The sequence below is a fragment of the Cervus elaphus genome, chromosome 9 (genome assembly GCF_910594005.1).
Source record: "Cervus elaphus chromosome 9, mCerEla1.1, whole genome shotgun sequence".
Classification (NCBI taxonomy): Eukaryota; Metazoa; Chordata; class Mammalia; order Artiodactyla; family Cervidae; genus Cervus; species Cervus elaphus.
The window spans coordinates 11,238,242-11,244,300 of record NC_057823.1 but is presented as its reverse complement, the minus strand read 5'-3'; positions in this window follow the sequence as shown (position 1 = coordinate 11,244,300).

Sequence of the window (6,059 nt, the reverse complement as noted above, 5' to 3'; positions counted from 1 at the left end):
CTGGCTCCCTAGGTGGGGCATTTCCCCTTTGGATGGCTTTAATCAGGAGAAAATCCATCTTATGGAGCATTCGGGTCTCCAATAGTCACTCATACAGGTGTTTAGTGCAGCAATCTGATAATCATGGGAGGTATTCAGTTCAGTGTCTAGAATGCACTATTTTAAAATCACAGCATGCCTTTTATTTCCTTTAAGACATTAATGGGCTTCCCTCATAGCTCATTCGGTAAATAATCTGCTTGCAATGCAGGAGACCTGGGCTTGATCCCTGGGTCAGGAAGATCCCGTGGAGAAGGAGATGGCAGCCCACTCTAGTATTCTTGCCTAGGATTTCCCATGGACAGAGGAGCCTGGTGGGCTACAGTCCAGGGGGTCACAAGAGTTGGACACGACTTAGTGACTAAACCACCACCAAGACATTAATATGAATGTATCACTCTTTGACTCATTTACTCATATTCCTGTGAAATATTTTCTCTCTACTATGAGATGAACACCTAGAGATCAGGGGACTTCATCTGGCCTGCTCTGTGCTTGAATTCCCAGAAGCTGGGACTTGCCCTGAGGTGCCTTCTATAGTGGTCAAAATATTGGGAGATTGGGGCTGACATATATACACTATTGATGATATGTATAAAATAGGTAACTGAGGAGAACCTGCTATATAGCACAGGGTGCTCTACTCAATGCTCCGCAGTGACCTAAATGGGAAGGAAATCCCCAAAGAGTGGATATACCTGTGCGTGTGCACTAAGTCACTTCTGTTGTTTCTGACACTTAGCGACCATATAGACTGTAGCCCACCAAGATCCTCTATCCACGGGATTCTCAGGCAAGAATACTGGAGTAGGTTGCCATGCCCTCCTCCAGGGGATCTTCTTGACCCAGGGATCGAACCCGCATCTCCTGCATTGCAGGCAGATTCTTTACCAGTAGCGCCACCTGGGGAGCCCGGATATATGTACAGCTGATTCACTTGGGTGTACGTAGTAACTAGGGCAACATTGTCGGGCAACTATTCTCCAACATTTAAAGAATGTTGGTTGAATAAATGAATGGATACTTCCTTAAGGCATGGGGTAAGGTAAATCCTAAAGGAGATCAGTCCTGGGTGTTCATTGGAAGGACTGATGCTGAAGCTGAAACTCCAGTACTTTGGCCACCTCATGCGAAGAGCTGACTCATTGGAAAAGACCCTGATGCTGGGAGGGATTGGGGGCAGGAGGAGAAGGGGACGACAGAGGATGAGATGGTTGGATGGCATCACCGACTTGATGGACATGAGTTTGAGTAAACTCCGGGAGTTTGTGATGGACAGGGAGGCCTGGCATGCTGCAATTCATGGGGTCGCAAAGAGTCAGACACGACTGAGCGACTGAACTGAACTGAACTGAAAGTAAATGAAGTAGTTGATTGGTTCAGACACCTACAGGACTGTACAGAGTGATGAAACAATGCTACCTAGCATTTATGGAACATTTCCCAAGTGCCAGCAAGTTTACATGCAGCACACCGTGAGGCAGGTGCTATTACTAATTAGTGTCCTCATTTGCAGACAGAGGCTTAGAGATGTCAAGTCATGTCACCACATTCGCACAGACAGTAAGGGATCGCATCAGGATTTGAACCCACATCTAATGGACATGAGTTTGAGTAGGGTCTGGGAGTTGGTGATGGACAGGGAAGCCTGGCATGCTGCGGTCCAGGGGTTGCAGAAAGTCAGACATGACTGAGTGACTGAACTGAACTGAACTGAACTGAACTACCTGCTCTGAGTCAGTGCTATGCACGCTACTGCATATCTTCCAAGCAGGAAGCTATCCAAGCTCCTACATGTCTCCTCTTGCCTATTAATCTATGTTTTAGACACTGAAGAGAAGTGAACAATTCACACTGGTGACGAGCTGGTCTCTGTTTAATAGATGAAAACAATACAGCAACTACAACAAAAAGAAAACAAGCCCCCAGAGAACTAATGTTATAGGATCTCCTTAGCAGACAATTAATAGACTTTACCAGAACTGGTCACCTCCAGCCCCTCCCCAGTCCTCTCTGTATCAGTCAAGACCCCTGGGAAATCTTCCTTGAGAACACAATAGTTTAGAAATATTATAGACCTGACTGGTGTTAAAGAGCCCAATGGGGCATGCACCTGGCACAGTCTGCCAAACTCCACTGGCATGGTAAACCCTAGAAGCCAATTTCAAGTTTTCTTAGTGAACAGGTCATGGGATTTTTCAGTGACACCTGGGGCTCATTAAAAGTTGACTTGCAATTCCCTCCCTCCACTTTATTTGTGTGAATGAAAGAGTCCCTAAGGATCAGAGCTGCAGGCAGATGAAGTATGATGAATACCTCAGGGCTAAGATGCAGAAAGAGCCACAGTTTCACCCTACTCTGGAGGGATGGTCTCAGATAATTTTCCCACTAGGCTCAAGCCCAAACTTGGGCATTTGATTAGCATCAAGAGGCTTAAGTGGGAATTGGAGGTGACATTCTCTTCCTTTAAGCCCTGAAATCCCCAGAGCTCCAAACAGCCAAATGCTACAGCATTCCCTGTCATGCTCTGGTCAGAGGAACTGAAAGCATGCTAAGCCCCTGGTGCTCACACAGTCACTGGGAGCACTCCAGGCTGCTGGGTTTGCATGGAAGTGAAGGTGTCCAGAGCTTTGAGGGCAGCTGGTGCTTCTGCTTCCATTGTAGTGCTCAGTTATATAAATTACTGATCAACACCTCCCCACCTCCCCCACTAGACTGGCAGCCCTGAGAGGGTAGCACCACTCTGAACTTACTCACCATTATGTTCCCATGGGTTGGCACCTAATAAGGGCTCATTAAACACTTGCTGAGAAAACAAACAACTTTATGCAAAAGTCTGTGAACTGCAAAATCCTTCTGAAATGTGATTGGCTATTTCTTTATTTATCTGAAATTCACTTTTCAGGTTCAATGGACATCAACAGAATCCACTTCCCCTTGTGTCTGTATCATGGTCAGAATTCCATGTGTAAATGAGTGTCATCTCATGTCTGTTGGGATTATGGGATAATATTCTTTGTAATGGGCTTCCAGGTGGCTCAGATGGTTAAGAATTCACCTGCCAATGCAGAAGTTTCAGGGGATATGGGTTCCATCCCTGGGTTGGGAAGATCCCCTGGAGGAGAGCATGGCAACCCACTCTAGTATTCTTGCCTAGAGAATCCCACGGACAGAAAAGCCTGGCAGGCTACAGTCCATAGTGTCTCAAAGAGTCAGACACAACTGGAGCAACTTAGCAAGCATGTTCTTTGCAATTTCATCCATGTCATTTTAGGCCACTTTGATCTCTCCATGCCCTTCCTTGCTGCCCAGGTGCTCTTGTCATACTGGCTTTCTTCTGTTCCTTGGATGGGCCATCATTCTTCCACTTCAGGTCCTTTGTACATGCTGCCCCTTCTACCTGCTGCAAATAATGTCCTCTCCCTCTGCCCCTGGAGTTGATCGTCTCAGCTGAAATGCCGACTTCTCTGTGAACCACCCCTCCAAACCACCCCCAGCCCGCCTTACTCTCTACAGATTATCTTTGTTTTTTTCTTTTAAGATTGTGTTTGATGTGGACCATTTTTTTTTAATGTGGACCATTTTTAAAGCATTGAATTTGTAACCATATTGCTTCTGCTTTATGTTTTGGCTTTTTGGCCCCAAGGCATGTGGGATCTTAGCCCCCTGACCAGAGATCAAACCAGCACCCCCTGCATTGGAAGGTGAAGTCTTAGCCACTGGAACACCAGGGAAGACCCTCTACTATAGATTATCTTGTTGGGCTCTCATAGATGATAATTGCCTTATCATCCTAAAACACTTCACTCTCTTGACTAATTTCAGTTATTTATCATCTGCCTCTTCTGTTCCACTGTAATTTCCATGAGAGCGGGTATTGTGTTAGCTATAGTCACTGCGTTCTCCCCAGAGATGGGCTCATATGTTCCATACATATCATTTGAACACGTGGTTGTTGGGGCTGAACTGCCTCTGTGCTGGAGATAAGAGTTATTTCATGCACAGCCTTTAAGTACCGAGGCTGGTCATGCTTATCAAACTAACCAGTGACTGTGGTAAGTTCTGACTTTTCCCACTTGTCAGAGAATAGTTCAAGCATAAGATTCCCTTCCTCTATTTTTACCAGTCACTTGCCCCAGAAAAAGAGGGGCCCCTTGGGCAAAATGTTGACCAAGAATTTGAATAACTCTTTCCTATGCAATCCTTGGTTGGAATTTTATTTTATAAATATTTAATGGCATTCAGTTCAGTTCAGTTCAGTTCAGTTCAGTTCAGTTGCTCAGCTGCTCTGACTCTTTGTGACCCCATGTACTGCAGCATGCCAGGCTTCCCTGTCCATCACTAACTCCCGGAGCTTGCCCAAACTCATGTCCATCGAGTCAGTGATGCTATCCAACCATCTCATTTTCTGTCATCCCCTTCTCCAACAGAGGTAAACATAGTTTGTGCTAGAGATGCAAGATGACAGGGAGCCAAATTTCCCTTCTAAAAGTCAAGAACATTAGTCATTCAGATACTGGAGATAAATGCAATGAAAATGTGACAGACTCCTGGGGAGTTACAAGCTCCTTTAACTTCCCTGAAACCCATCAAGGTGGAGATCCAAAAAGGAAATCCTTTGGCAATTAACCACAAACACTGAAGATTATCTACCAAGTTCATATATCTGAGATCAGCTTGAAGATCCATGGGACACTGTCCTAAGTCAAGGGCATTGAGGAAAGTAGGTAGAGAACATTTTTCTTTTGTTTAAATTTTTAAACTTTATTTTTTTTCCATTTATTTTTATTAGTTTGAGGCTAAATACTTTACAATATTGTAATGGTTTTTGTCATACATTGACATGAATCAGCCATGGATTTACGTGTATTCCCCATCCTGATCCCCCCTCCCACCTCCCTCTCCACCTGATTCCTCTGGGTCTTCCCAGTGCACCAGACCCGAGCACTTGTCTCATGCATCCAGCCTGGGCTGGTGATCTGTTTCACCCTAGCTAATATACATGTTTCGATGCTGTTCTCTTGAAACAAATTTTTAAAAAGTTGGAATATAATTGCTTTACAATGTTGTGTTAGTTTCTGTTACACAACAAAATTAATCAGCTGTATTTATATGGATATCTTGTCCCTCTTGAACCTCCCTCTCCATTGCCATCCCACCCATCTAGGTCATCACAGAGCACCGAGCTGAACTCCCTGTGCTACACAGCAACCTCCTATTAGCTCTCTATTTTACACCTGGTAGTGTCTATATGCTACTCTCCCAACTTGCCTCACCTTCTCCTTCCCCCACTGTGTTGACATGTCTGTTCGAGAGCATTTTTCTTAAGGGTGAGATGAGGGTCTGACCCATCTTTTCATCTGTAGATGTGAGCATAGATTCTGGCAGGGGCTCATGAATGTTTGGGAAATGAAATGACTTGAACCAAATATTTATTGGTCAACCCAATGGAGAGGTCCAGAAATGCACGGGCCCCGCCTAGTTGAGCAAAGCTACAAGGCTGTGGTCCAAAGAGACTTAAGTTAATCAACATTGTTTCTTCAATGGCCGCACACTACTCAGCACATAGTAGGTGCTCAACAAATGTCTATGAGACAAGTGTAAGAATAGCATCTAGAGTGTATGAAAAAATTTGAAATGGGAGTAGAAGGGGGTATTTCACCTTCACCAAGCACCAGCTCTGTGCCAGTCTCCTTACATGCATTGTCTTTTATCTGTATAATTCAGCCCCGTTTTACACGGAAAGGAAATGAAGCTCAGAGAGTTCAAGTCACTCATCCAAAGTCACCCCCCCCCCACACACACAAGGCAAGGTGGCAAGATGAAGCTGAACTCTCACCTTGATCTCCTCTACTCTGTCCCCAGTCTTAGTGCTGACTCCTTTCTGTGACCCTACCCATGTTTCCTGACCTCCCTGGGCATGTAGGAGTAGTAAGAAAACATCTTTCTCCTTGGTCTTGGATTCATTTCTTGGTTGATCATCTATTCCTCTGACGTGCTTTCCCATTCTCAGTTGTGCC